Below are 15279 nucleotides of genomic sequence, written 5' to 3'. Positions count from 1 at the left end.
GTTTGTTTGTTTTTATCGCCTAATTTGAGTATTTAGTTAAAGCAAAGGACTGAGACACCCCTGAATTGGATGTTCCTTTTCCATGCACCAACCTCCACAAGGATTTTGTCTCTGAATTCCCACTGGCCCATGCTGGATTTAGAGCTCAGACTTTCTCTTTCACAGGAAATTCCATTGTGGTGGGTCCCCGTATCCATCTCAATAGTGTCCCTCCCCTCACTCCTGAATAAAGCCTCCCTTATGGTGTCCTTGAATATTGCTTTCCTAACATGGAAGAGAGAAGGGGGACCCTGCTATGTGTAGCACAATTGAAACACGAATGTTGTTTGACTCAGATTTTTTTTTTTTTTTGTCACTGTGAACAAAAGAAGGGACAAGAAGAATATAGAGGAGGAAAAGTTTATTTGGGCTCACGGTCTCAGAGATTCAGTTCATGTTTGGCCAACTCCACAGCTCTGGCCTGAGGTGAGGCAGAACATCATGGCGGGAGGGCTTGGCGGAGGAGAGCAGCTCAGGACCTGACAACCAGGAAACAGAGAGCTTCACTCAACAGGGCAAAACAAAAACCCCCAGGCCACACCCCCATTGACCCACTTCCTCCAGTCACACCCCACTTTTTTATAATTACCACCCAGGTAATTTATATCAGTAAATCAATAGACCGATTAGGTTATAACCCAATCATTTATATTATAGATGATTAGATTATAACCCAAACTCACAACCCAGTCATTTCACTTCTGAGTGGTCTTCCTTGTCTCCCCACATGAGCTTTTGCGGGGTAACCTTATATCTAAACCATAACAGATGTGCATGTATTTCAGCTTGTGAGGTATTCAGTCATTCATTGAATATACTAACTGCACACCCAGTTGTGCCTGAAAATGAGTTAATTGTGGGTGTAAACACTATGGACTCTCAGCCAATAGAAAGATAGGGACATCCACTAACTTGATTAGAGAGAGGCCTGGGCAGAGTTCTGGGAAAACCTGGAGAAGTGAGACACAATATGTTCCTGTAGGAGTCCGAGAATAGACAGAAGAGCTTTCCAAACACCTAAGTCAGATCCCAGGCTGAAAACTTAATGACTTCATTTTCACACTGCATCTAGGTCCCCTGCAGCTTTATCTGCAGTTCATCTTGTGATGTGCAGGGAGAGGCTACATTTCTGCTTAGTCTGGGTATGAGTTAGAAAATGCCATGGGCGTACAATTAAGAAATCAGTTGATATTTGGCATAAAAATTAAGCACATCTAAGCCCACACTTGCTGAGGTTGCCTGCCAAGGGTCTCCCATAGAGAAGTAATTCCAGTGATTTGCCACGCACTGCTAGCTTTCCCCTGATTCTGCTAGCAAACATCTGCTCTTTCCGTGGCTTGTCAGTAGGTGTATTCCCTTTAATTTACACTCTGTGGCACAGGATGTCTGAGTAACAGGTAAAAGGACAGAGATGCAGCCACTCAAGGATGAGATCTTTCCCCAGAGCAAGAATTTTCAACTTGGGGGGTGGAGGGGATTTTGCTCCTCAGGGGACATTTAGCAATGTCTGGAGATATTTATGGTCATAATTTGAGGAAGGGAGTTGCCAGCATCTTGCCAAATTTAAATTTCACTCTGGAATTCAACCACTTTCAAATAGAAGTCCTCCTCCTCCTCCTTGCACAGAGCGTGTAAGTATGAGTGTGTGTGCGTGTACATTCAGGTGTGTGTGCACGCTGAGAAGGGGGAGAGGGCTTCTACTTTCACACATTCCTCACTTTCTCAAGCAGGAGGGAAATAGATCAGGCCCATGGTGTGGGTACAGTCTTCTTTCTTGACTGGCCATATGTTCCCTTTGTGTGACAGTCATACAAATGATGATTCTTTCTCGGAGCCAGATTTAGAAATCTTTGCAAAGCCCTCTGAGCCTAAGGCCTCATTTCTGCAAAATTACTTGGCAGTCAGGGAGATCCTTGTCAAACCAGACACTTTATCCTTCCCCAGCTCCTAAGCAAACGCCCTTCTGCAAAGAGTCCCTCACTCAGGAGGTGGAGGAGGTGGCAAGGTGACACGTGTCTGAGTCTCCTGCTGTGGTGCCAGTAACTCCACAGTAGCAGGTGCACCCTTGCCTCCACGTGGCAGGAGGGCAGGCCGGGTTTTGCTACTCCTTCCTCAATTCCACATATTTTCTTCTTCCCTCCTCCAACCTCAGTGGTTCCTATTCTTGGCCGGGTCTGTCTCTTAGCAACGTCCCAATGTGACACTCACCTGTTCCCAGCTTTATGGTTTGGGTCCCCATCTCTATGAGTAATCAGTTCTCTAGGAAGCCAAAGGACCCAAGGGAATTAATCATTGTCTAATTACACCTCATGCGTTCCTTCTCTACCTTGCATTTCTATCCAGATGTGTATTCACACGGAAAGTCTAAAATTCCATCAGAGAAAAGCTCGCCAGTCAAGGGTCAGCCATTCCATGCTCATCCCCCTCCTGTCAGTCATGGCTGTTCACTCTGGAGAAGGAGAGAAACTGGAACCTTCTAGTTGTGGTCTAGCTCACAACTTCCAGCAGGTCCAGTTGGCCAGGCAGGATTGAAGGCAATAGCTCAGCTTAAGGGAGCTCTTGGCTAAATGCCAGATGCCTGGTACCTGATGCGTCCTCTGAAGATCTTTTTCCATTCTAAAACTGGTATGCAGAAGTAAAAGCAGGTTAGAGTAGCTCATATGATCACATGGTGACTATTTAGTTTTGCAGTTTATGTTCCTACGAGGAGCAAAGAGACATGTTGGGATGAATTAGTGAAGGATTTTTAAATGATAACCTTTCCCATCATATTTAGAAGATAAAGTTATTGGGTAGGTTTGTATTTTCATGGGTTTCTTTGCCACCTTTGTAGTCAACTGATTTTCTTTGTTTTTTTTTTTTTTTTTTTTTTAATACTGTTAATCTGCAGTTTTGAAAGACTGCTGTGGACCTGTTCCATAGGTACAGTATTAAATTCACTGCGGCTCCAAGCCTTTACTATGTAGCTCAATAGATTCTGCCCATCCACAATATCTCTGCTGATGTCCTCTCCCATTCCATAGGTTGCCTTTTGATTTTATTGGATGCTTCCTTTGCTGTGCAGAGGTTTTTTATTGCCATATTCTCCCACTTGCTTATATATATATATATATATATATATATATATATATATATATATATATATATATTTTTTTTTTTTTTTTAATTTATTTTGCTTTTCAGTATCACATCCAAAACATCATTGTCCTTTGGAGCTTTGTCCTGAGCTTTTCTTCTAGGAGTTCTATGATTTCGGGTCTTATATATAGGTTTTAATGCATTTTGAGTTGATTTTTGAGTATGGCATAAGATGAGGGCCCAATTTCAATAAGGAGTTAACATTCAAAACATAGAAGGAAGAGCCACAAAGGAAATAGCCTCTTTAAAAATGAACAAGGGACCCAAATACATGTTTCTCAAAAGAAGACATACAGAGGAACAACAGGCATATAAAAAATTGGTCAACATCACTGACCATCAGGAAATGAAAATCAAAACCACAATGACATATCACGCATGCTTCTCAGGATGTCTGTTATTGAAAGTGTACTAAATGTTGGTGAGGGTGTGAGGGAACAAAGAAGCTTTATACACTGATGGTTACAATGTAAACTGATACCTCTTTTATGGAAAACAGTGTGAACCAGGTGTGGTGGTGCACTCCTATAATCCCAGTGGCTTGGGAGGCTGGGACAAGAGGATCCCAGGTTTAAGGCCAGCCTCAGTAATTTAATAAGGCTCTAAGAAATTTAGTGAGACCCCATCTCAAAATAAAAGAGAAAAATGGCTGGGGATGTGGTTCAGTGGTTGAGAACCCCTGGATGCTTCAATTAAAAAAAAAAAAAAAAAAAAAAAACTCAAAGTAGAACCAGAATATCCAACAATGCCTCTTTTCGGTCTACATACCCCAAAGAATAGAAATCAGAATCCTGATGTGTTATGTGCATCCCCATGTTTATTGCGGCATTATTCACAAGTCAAGACAAACAAACAAGATAAATGTTTATTAAAACAGATGCCTGGATAAGAAATCATGGTATGCACATACAATATGAAATTATCCAGCCTTAAAAAAGTAGAAAACCCTGCCATTTCCAGCAACCTGGATGGAGCTGGCGAGCATCGTGCCAAGTGAAATAAGCCAGACACAGAAATACAAATGCTGCATGACCTCACCTAGTTGGAATCTAAAAGAGTCACACAGAAACGGGATGGTGGTCACTAGGGGCTGGAAGAAGGGAAAACCCAGCAGATGAGGGCAGAAAGATACAACATTTCAGTTCTGCAAGATGAATCAATTATGGGGATCCAATTGTCTGTGGCTAGCAACATTGTACTGTATGATTAAAATTGCAACATAGAGACCCAAGTGCTAAGAAGCTCTCTTCCTGAGGACAGCAATCTCAGCAGAACCCTTGCTCCTGGCTCCTGACTCCTGTTCTAGCAATATAACTCTGAGGAGAGAAAAACAAATCAAGACCAAAAAAAAATAAAAGTAGCCATGAATACAGTAGACTAATTGTGCACACTTATGCACAACATGTGAAAAGATAATACAGTAAGCTTAAACTTAATTATGGTAATTTCAGGAGGAAGGAGTTCTTAAAATGTATCCGATGGGAACAAAGGACGGCAGAAAACAGACTAATTTAGTAAATGCATAGGAAGAGCTTTTCAGAGAATTTGCTAACAAGGCAGGCTCTCAGGACGTTTTTATTACATAGTTCATAAAACATATTTTTCTGAACAAAGAGTCAAAATAAGATACAAAAGAGGATATTGTTAACAGCATTTAACTCGCTGAGCTGAATTCCTGTCACTACTGTGCTATGGGGGTGGGGGTCCACAAAAATGCTACTGTCCCTGCCTGTGATATCTTCATAACTGCTTAAAGAAAGCCTTTAACTGGGAGGATGGATGGAGCCTTGTTTATTTTTTAATTGCAGTGTCTAGCAGAGTGCCCTGGGTAATGCCGTGGAGACTCCCAATCAATAGTTATGGAATGGATGGGATGGAAATGAATAGAGGAAAAAGACATCGAGAGTTCAGAACAAATGGAAGAGTCGGGAGGAGAGAGAGGGCTGAGTCCTGGGGGTAGGAGAGGGGAGTGAAAGTGAATTCCATCTGCTTCTTGATCATTCTGCGTAGACTCAACCCTGCTCCTAAAGCTGGATTAAGATTTCATGGGGGATCTATACATTAAGCTAGAGGAATTACACAGTGTCAATGTGGTGATGCAATAACAGGATGGGGAATAGTTAGCTCTCCTTTTCAACCCTGAGAGAATCACCAATGGAAAATGGTAGAAAAAAATTGTTTTTTTTAGTCCAATTAGGATAGGAACCAGATTGACAACCCCTGGTAGGTTGTACACGGGAAAATAAATAATTAACACTCCCAGCTAGGCACTCACTGCCTTCCAGGTACTTGATCAGAAATATGGAGTGCTGATCTATGCCTTGGGATACTCAAATCTGACTAAAGTCATGATAGCTATGCTTTCTTGACTGCCTACCGTGAACCAAGAAGTATTGCAATCAACACGTTGCATGGATTATCTAGCTTGCTTTTCCAAGGAGGAATGAAATATTTACAAAGTCAAATCTTAGGAAGCATCTGTTTGTTTTTGTTTTATTGGGGCAGTATCAGGGATTGAACTTAGAGGTACTCCACCACTGAGCCACATCCCCAGCCCTATTCTGTATATTATTTAATGACAAGGTCTCACTGAGTTGCTTAGCACCTCACCATTGCTAAGGCTGCCTTTGAAATCGTGATCCTCCTGTCTCAGCAGCCTCCCTAGCCACTGGAATTACAGGTGTGTGCCATGGCACAAGACTATTTTGTTTTTTACTATGTAGCATGGTAACGTGTTCAGACTGCACTTAGCCAAAGTTTGAATCTCTGGGAGGCAAGATGAGGACATCTTTGTCCTTGAGATGTATCTAGGAGTATTTCCTGGATGGGCTGGGACTTTGAGGAGAATGATGTGGTGTGCCTGTGTTTGAAAGGATAGAGTTGGCCACATCTTGCTCTTTGAGGGAGAGGATAATGCAACCTCAATAAAGCCTGGAAATACAACTGAATGCACATAATAATGACTTGCTGATGTCGCCATTCAGTACATGATATATCCGTGAAATTGCACAAGTTGTTTGATGGGGTTGATCCACAGAAGCAATGATGGGCTCCACACATCCTGAAGCACTGTGGGGACACAGTGGCTTGGGACACTATCATCAGCCCCTACACATTCATTACAAGTCTTTGTCTCTGGTGATCTGTGCCTCTGATTTTCATTGAATAAACCTACATGTCTCCTGTAATCCCAGCGGCTCTGGAGGATGAGGCAGGGGGATCATGAGTTCAAAGCCAGTGTAGCAAGGTGCTAAGCAACTTTTAAATTTTATTTAGAGACAGATTCTGTCTCTAAATAAAATTTAAAAAGGGCTGGGTATATGGCTAGTGGTTAAGTGGCCCTGGGTTCAATAGCTGGTACCTAAATTAATTAATTAATTAAACCAACCTACTTGTCTGGCATACTCTGGGGGAAATAATCAAGGTAATTTCTAACTGAGGAGCTTACATCCCACTCCACAAGGTCCCATTATCCACCCTAGTTTTAGAAATGACCCACCATCTGGTCCCTCACACTCTGAATGAGGATGACTGTCAGGATGACTCCAGGTGATGCCCCTAGCTCATCAAGAGTGGGCATTCAGTGTCACTTCACATGGTAAATATGTGAAACTTTTATTGTTCCAAACTTTTGTTCACACTGTGTTAAACAGGACTCATCTCAATTATGATTTTTTAAAGTCAATGAAAGGCTCATAAGTTAGTTCATTGATCAGCTAATCAATCCATTGTTAGACATGGCCTTTATATTTTCCATATAATTTAGGCCTAGGGGGTGAAAGAGCCAGCGTGAACCCCTCAGTAAGTTTGCAAAACTGTCAGCCCATGTGTGGAGATGAACACTTTCTTTGTTACCGCCTGGTTTTATCTCTCGTAGCATCAATGGCAGCCACCAAGCCTTATTCCTACACCTTGGCTTTTCAAAGTGTGGTCCCTGAACTCTTTGCGTCTGCATCTGCTGGGAATCTGTTACCAATGCAGATTCTCAAGCTCTCCCTGAGGCCTACTGAGTGAGAAACTCAGCCCTAGGGTTAACAAGTCCGCCAGGTGTTTCTGCAACATGTTCAGGAGATGCCCATTGTCTCACACCCCCCAGGACATAATTCAATGGAGAATATTAGTTTTACCCGTGGCTGCCTTCACTACGGGCTGTGTGCGATGACTGTCACACACAGATGATTCACAAGCATGACAGTAAGTGCTCACGGAATCCTGAAAGGAAAGCTTAATACATACAGGCAAAAGTGCATGTCGTATAGCATGGAAAAAAAACGAGCTTCAAATTATTGAATTATTGACAATTTAGCTTTGTATTCTGAGCAATCAGGCCATGGGGGAAAGCAATACAGTTATGGAAGATTTGGCCAAATACCTAATCTCTCTATGTCTTAGGTAGATTCTGAAGCTGTCAGAGTTGTTTTCTTGGCTCCTCTTGAGTTGTAGGCTGTAAATGTTATGGAAATCGTGCTCAGCAAGAGACCAGGCTCTGCTAACCCTGACCCAGGGGAGCTAGTGCTCTGAAGTTCTGGGCCCCAGAGCTGAGGTCACATGGAGCTTTTGCAGTATATTTGACATCATTTCTCTTAACAACATCGGGTGAGGGGGGGTGAATTCTTGGCCTACAGAACCAAGGACCATGTACAGGAATTTCATGATAAGTAGCTCACACTTGCAGTGTCACCAGGAAATGGCCTTCACCACAGGCACCAGTGACTCAAGGTGACTTGAGTTTACCTCCCTACGAGCTGTAGTTCTAAGAACTATAGCCTAGGAGGTTATGGTTCAGATAGCAGTTAATTGGCCTAGCAACTAAGTGATGCAGCTACATTCCTACAGATTCAGAAAGTTACAAAGTCTAAGAAGAAAGGACTCTTTTCACAGGTATCTGTTGCATCTCTGGCCTTAAGAGCCTGGCACAGAGTGTTTACATTTCAACAGGGAGTAGTCAGTCTCCTCGAGAGGCTACTTACAATCCAACCTTGGTGAATCCGGCTGACAGCAGAGGAGGGGAGTTAACCCTCTCCCCAGGGTTTGGTTCTTCATTGTTATTTTCTTATAATTTCATTTTATAGCCAGTTCTGGTTTTTCCATCATAGGACATCATGATCCGTGGACACAAGACATCTGCATCACAGAACAGTCCACTGGTTTTTAAAATTCCAGCTTGATCATCCCATTCACCCTCTTACTGGTCTCTAAAGTCTTCTCATTTAAAACTTTCTGTAGTTTATTTGCATGCCATTATTCTTGGAAGGAAAATTGTCACATTTTCTTTTAGGATGCGGATTGTTGTGTGAGACTATGTGGATCTAAAGTGCCAAATAATTCTAGATGTGGGTTTATAGATGTCATCACTGCAGGAGGTGGAACCAGATCTAGCAGAGGCCCTGCTGATCAAAGGCTGTGTTTACAGGTGGCAGGATCTCCAGATGTGGGATTCAGTCATCTGTCACCGCCAGCCATCATCTACCCTCAGACAGGGAATAGCTTTGGGGTTAAAATGAATCATTTCACTAGTATAGACTAAAAATAATGAAGTTATTGATAAATAAGAGTTTGTTCATTTGAAAAGCTCCAAAGTGTTTAAAATTTGAAAGATAAGTGGCAGTGCTCAGCATGAGGCATGCCCGGAAAGAGAAAGGCATGCTTTGATTTTTAACACACTTTCAAATTCAAGCATTAGTTTTCAAAGGAAATTGCATCAGGTAGACATATAAAATTTCATGAGCTCTCCCAGTATTTCTAATTACCTGACATTTTCTTACCTGATAGAGATGTTTTAGCAGGTCAAATGTATAATTTTCCATGTATGTGGCTGCTGCTAGGAGCACTTGCCCTTTTCATACATACAAAGAAAAAAACATTTGCATTCCCAGAGAGATCTTGTTGGCAGGGCAGTGGAGGGAGCCATGTTGGAAGGCAGAGCCGCCATGACAGTGCGGCCACTGGAGGCGTACCTGAGAACGTGCTGGATGCGCCACACCTGGGGTGGAAAACCTACCTCTGACTTTGATCCACTATTTCTGACAAGTGCTCATAGCATAGTTCCTAAACAAAAGGAAAATGCTAGAAGCCTGAGTTTTTTTGATAAATGGAATGATGAAATCTCTGTATATAAGACGATGACTTGCCAGTAGAAAATATTCTGGCCTCCGACGAGTCTGTGTACATAAAGAATTTTGTTTACTTGCAAACAAAACACTAAGAATGATTAGATGTTGATTAAATCACATAAAAGTCCACATAAGCATGTACCTGTGTGCATACATGTGTGTGCATGAGACAGAGAAGGAGAGAGGTGATCAAGCAGCCTTGCATAAGCAAGGTTTAGGAAGCTGAACCCGGCAGGTTGGTAGATTAACTTTTTCTTCATAAAGCCAGTAGGCGAAGAAACGTCCAAACATTGCTTTCACGTGAAAGGCGAAGTGGCCGGGGAAAGGAGCGATGATGGCATTTCCCCTAGTTAGAGATCATCTCTGAATTAAAAATGACTTGAAATTAGGTCACTTCAACAGCTCCTGGATGCAGTGACAACTAAGTCGTGGTTCCTGCATGTAAATGACAGCCACATTCATTTGTGCCTTTAAGAGGGAAAGGCGTTGGCAGGGATTCATTTGAGAGATTGACACACTCTACTGAGCAGGCTGTGGGAAAGCCGTCATGCCTACCTTTATCTAGGGGGGTGTTTGCGCTGTGCCCCCTGCACAGAGAGGCCTATGCCAGTAGCTGGCAGCACTGCATACTCCCCCGATGCCACACAACCCATCCTGACCACAGTCCACCAGTACACAACAAAGGCTGGCTGAGAACAGGAAGGGAGGACCAGGGGTGGGAGTAGACTTCTCTCAAGTTTTTTTTCCCCCACAATTTTTATATTGAAACCATATCCACGAATAGGAATATGCTATCGAATTACACAAAATGCTCGAGGTTTTTTTTTTTTTCTTTCTCTTTATTCTAAATCCTCACTACAATGTATATTTTAAGTGTGGGCATTAATGCTGGTGTCCCAGGAGTCAAGCGTCCAACATTCACCTCTTTTATTTAACATGAGGACACTTTGACCTTGGCGCATTATCTCAGCATAAATTTTGGAGAAGTTTCTGGTTTTTCCAAAAGGATTAACTTTGTGTAGGATTGAAGCAGCTCATTTCATAGATGTGCGCCCCCTCCCCAGCTCACCCCCAAACCCCTGCTTCCTGGCTGCCATGAACTGACTCTTTCTCTCTCTCCTCCCCACCCCTCGCCCTTCCTGGCTGCCATGAACTTAGCAGGACACCACACTCTTCCACCATGACGTCCCACCATCCCCTCAGAACTCCTCGGCCTCCGTCCCCCCCCACCACCTTCCACATCCCACTAGCAGTTGCCTAACATCAACTAATCAAAGCAGGGCTCAAACTTTATGAGTCAAACTGCTGCACTTCAACTAGCAACATCAAGTTTAGAAACCTTGGAACAGAGCCAGCCTCCATACGGCAGAGGTCTGTCCGGTTTCCTGTGTAGCAATCTCATGGTCATCACTTTCCCTTTTCTTTTTTTTAAAATTATTATTATTAGTTGTCCAAAACATTACAAAGCTCTTGACATATCATATTTCATACATTTGATTCAAGTGGATTATGAACTCCCATTTTTACCCCGTATACAGATTGCAGAATCACATCGGTTACACATCCACGTTTTTACATACTGCCATACTAGTGTCTGTTGTATTCTTCCCTTTTCTTAAAATGATATAACCACCACCTTGTTCCAAGTCGTCTCTGAGTAGATGTCTTTCCATCTGGAAGACAAACAAAGAAAGGCATATCGAGTTTAACAAATAAACAGATGATCTGTAAAAAACACTGCCACTTTTCCAGGAATATTTTGTGTGTGTTTGTGTGCCTGTGTATTTAAAGTGAAAAACCATGGCCCAAATCTCAAGATTAAAATAGAGACAAATCATACTGAGAGCCTGAATTCAGCTTTTTTTTTTTTCTCTTTTTCTTTCTTTTTTTCTTCTGGTTCTTTCTTTTTCTTATTTCTTTTTCTTCTCTCTTCTTTTTCTTTTTGGCAGCTGTAAAGCATAAAATATGAAGCTATAGTGAGTTCCCAACTTCACTTTTTACCTCCCACTGGTTGTAATCAGGACTGGTAGCAACCAAATGATAAAATGGTCAATTCTTCAGGAGAGGAAGGCTGAAGAATGATTCATCCTTTTAAACACTCTATGCGTATTTTTCCTCTTGAGTTAAAGATCCTGCAACAGATATCATCAAGATGTGGGGTGTTGTGAGACAGAACATATGCTGTGGTTTGGGTGGGTCTGGAATGTCCCTAAAAATTCATGGGTTAGAAGCCTGGTGCTCAAGGCAGCAAGGATCAGAGGTGGGGCTCTGAGCAAGGACTAGGGCTCTGACCTCACCAGGGAATTAGTCCATCTATCCAGTAAATGGATTAATCCATTGATAGCCACATGGACTCCTGGGAGGTAGAAGTAGTTAGAGGAAGTAGATCACCGAGGTGTGGCCATGGGCTATGTACTCCTCCTCCTCCCCACCCCAGTGCTTCCTGGTAGCCGAGTTCATGTTCTGAGCTGCTTCCCTTGGCCACGCCCTTCCACCACGCTCTTCTGTCTCACCTTGGCCCAGAGCAATGGTCAGCCAACCGTGGACTGAGACCTCTGACCCTGTGAGCCAAAGCCAACTGTCCCTTCTCTAAGTTGTTCTTACACAGCATATTAGCAGAAAGACCCAGGCTGGAGCCGTCCTACCCTCAATATGAACATTACTTCTGTGTCTTGTGCTTTTCTCCATTTTTTCAGCTTAATGTAGCAGCCAGCTCTTTTGAACCCACTCTGTTCAGGTCGCAGGAGAGACCAGGACACGGCTTCATCTGAGTTAGGGATTCCTGAGCCCCCAGGATTCTCTTGTGTTCTCTCACCTCACTTCAGCCCTGAAGTCCATGGTTCTGATCTTCCCAGGACATTTGCTTCTGCAGTCAGAATCATCTCCGTGGTTCTCACCAAGCCACAGCCTGTTAGCTGATTTAAACACTCCTGACTCTCAGGCTTTTATCTCAAGTGACTTTTGTGAGTGCTATTCAACCAGAACAGCATGGTGCAGATTCCTGGTTTCCTTACCCAACCTCAATCCCAGGTTATTTTGTAAGGGTAAAAGAAATTGAAGTTAAAGCGTAAAAGTTAAAGGGTAAAAGACCGGGTGTTGTAAAGTTTCTAAGCTGCAAGGTCTGAGTTAAAATGTAAAGGAGGTATTGTTAGATATGTTATGTTACCTGCAAAACCTGAAATCCCTGTAGCTGTTAGGACAATACTGGAATTGCCCAGTAAATATTCCCACTGACTCCCTGGTTGTCCAATAACTAGGGACTCTGTGTAACTGGTCACGTAGTCCTTTAGGCCCTAAAACCAATCAGTTTGAATGTGTACCCCGTTTAGAAATGACCTATCACTCCAGCCTGACCTGTTCCCGCCAATGAATGAACTAATCATGTTTAGGAGTTGTTGTTTGATTTTCCCGCGGTGTATAATGATTTGTTAAAGGAGACTGTGATGTATGTAAAACCCCTGCCCTCCCCCCAAAAAAAGTGTACTTAAGCAGCGCTCAGCCCCTGCTCGGGGCTCTGGGCTGCTTTCCCTTCTTGAGTGGGCACGGAGCCCCAGCATGCTGGTTCAGTAAATCCCCTTCTGCCAATTGCATGAGTGGTCACTTGGTGGTCTCTTTCTCCGACGTTTCGCGGGACCCTTACAATTTCTGACATAAAAATACTCTGTGACTCCTCCAACACAGAAAATACAGATGCCACTCTTCCTTGAGGAAAAAATGGTGAACTGGGCTTAAGCTTGATGCTGTTGGGCCAGAAGCTTCTTGTTTATAAACATGACATTCAAACGCTTATCTTGGTCACTGTAGTGGATGAATAGAAACAAGAGGCCCCTGGGCTTTCTCTGTCCTAAGGGCTCCTTTTTCTGAGAGCTATTTCTTCTCTTTGGGTTTCTGGAAGCTCACCACCACAGTGCAGTTTGCTACAGAATCCCTTCATGATGACCAGTTTTGTTTTGGTTTTGGTACTGAGAGGTGCTTAACCGCTGAGCCACATCCCCAGCCCTTTTTTATTTTTTATTTTGAGACAGGGACTTACTAAATTTCTTAGGGCCTTGCTAAGTTGCCCAGGCTGGCTTTGTACTCGTGGTCCTCCTGCCTCTGCTTCCTGAGCCTCTGGGATTACAGATGTACACCGCCATGCCCAGCCGACAAATATTCTTGACTAGTGCTGTACAGGACAATTGTTTGAATCTGCAGCAAAAGATGCCCATACTCCTCGTCATCCCCCGGTATCTGTGGGTTGGTTCCAGGATGCCCTTTGGATGCCAAAATCTGTGGATGTTCAAGTCCCTTTACATAAAAGGGTACAGTATTGCACAGAATGGACATGTATCCTCCCATATATTTTAAGTCAACTCTAAATTACTTATCCCTCATGCAGTGCAAACATTATGTAAATAGTTGTTATATTGTATTGTTTGGGGACCAAGGAGGTGAAAAAGGGCTGTGAGTGTCCAGGCCAGGCACACTTACAAGCAATGCTTTTGGTCTGCGGTTGTTGGACTGTAGATGCGGGATCTGCAGATACAGCGGATGGCTATAGGTGTGGCAGAGCGTATGCAGCGACCAGGCATTTAGCATGTCGTGAAGTCTACCTCTGCCCTCTGACGTACTGTCATTAACATGCAAAGGCATGGTTTAAGTGTCACGACTGTGAGAGCTCAATTTCAAATCTCTCTTTCCTTGTTGTTAGAAATAACCAGGTGCCCCCCAAGAATCAAATAGGTGCTTGAAAGTGGATGGCCCCCCCGCCAACCTCTACTGCTAGCAGAAGGGCGCGCTGCGCATGGGTTAGCAGGCACCTGCTTAGATATGGAACCGAGGCAGAGCTGCCCTTCACTCTGATTGGAGGAGTTCTGGATTATGACCTCCGTGATTGGCTGATTTTAGAATTAGGGCGGGCAAAAGGGAAGGGCTGTGATTGATCCAGTTACTTCTCACCCTAAGACTTGGTGACGGTGAAGGCTTGCTCCCTAATGACTGTCACAGTCACCCTTGGTTCTCTTGGCTGTGGTTTCAAGTCACTAGGACAGGAGGTGGGTAATTAAACAGGGAAAATGGGACTGTCGTCTTTAGGACTTATCAGGATATTAAGTTCCTAATATTTTCCATTAGTAAACTTCGTTTTCATTGTGAACTTCTAACTTCTGCAGCCTCAGCAACCGAGGCCAGAGCTGGGCGGTCACATCTTAGCCACCAGGACTTGAGTAAGTTATTCAGCCGCTCCGGGGTCAGTTCTGATCTTACTTGTAAGTGGTGTGTTGTAAGCTGGCTTTGAGGTCTCTGGTGTGAATTAGAACCAAGGAGTGTCAAGTCAGTGGTGGGAAGGGGACTGTCCTGTCCCTCCTACTCAGGATCAGCTGAACGCCTTTAGGTGTTTAGTAATTAATTTGTGTATAAATAGATCCTCATTGACACCCTGTAAATGTCAACTGTCATTGTAATGTAATAGATCACTGGATGATTTACTACCATTAATAAAACTCCAAGAAAGATATAAATAAGTTAAATCAGGGTTTCTTTTGAGTTAGCAAAGAATTACTTGCTTTAATATTTAATTGGCATTCATGAGTATCATAAATAAGAGTATTATTGCTTAAGAAATATGATAAACATTTGAGGATTGACACTTGATTAAATGATCAACGATCAACTTTTCTCCAATGTCTTTCCTTCTTTTCTTTTTTTTTTTTTTTTCTTCTTTCCTTTCAGTACTAGGGATTGAACCCAGGCCCTAGCACACTGAGCTGCAGCCCTTTTTATGATATTTTGGTACAGGGTCTTGCTGAGTTACTGAGGCTGGCCTTGAATATGTGATCTTCTTGCCTCTCAGAAGTGTGTACACCACTGTGCCCAGCCCATCTTTTTGTTTTGGGTACCAGGGATTGAACCTTGAGTGCTTAACCATTGAGTCACATCTTCAGCCTTTTTTTTTTTTTTTTTGGACAGGGTCTTCCTAAGCTGCTTATGGCCTCACTAAGTTGCTGAGGCT

General features: G+C 43.1%; 1 long non-coding RNA gene across 2 annotated transcripts in view; it reads right to left on the bottom strand.

Moving 5' to 3' along the window:
• Positions 1 to 416: 416 nt before the first annotated feature.
• LOC139702151 (uncharacterized) overlaps positions 417 to 15279 on the bottom strand; it is a 158735-nt gene continuing 143872 nt past the window's right edge. The window contains exon 3 of one of the 2 annotated variants that reach the window (XR_011704749.1): positions 417 to 518. This is a non-coding gene — a long non-coding RNA (uncharacterized lncRNA). Of the gene's footprint in view, positions 519 to 10461; positions 10964 to 15279 lie in introns of those variants that run through there. The other variant, XR_011704748.1, reaches the window with a different exon arrangement.

Source organism: Marmota flaviventris, chromosome 16, assembly GCF_047511675.1.
Source record: "Marmota flaviventris isolate mMarFla1 chromosome 16, mMarFla1.hap1, whole genome shotgun sequence".
In the NCBI taxonomy this organism is placed as follows: domain Eukaryota; kingdom Metazoa; phylum Chordata; class Mammalia; order Rodentia; family Sciuridae; genus Marmota; species Marmota flaviventris.
Note: the sequence above shows the minus strand (reverse complement) of the source record. Positions and strands in the feature narration are given on the sequence as shown.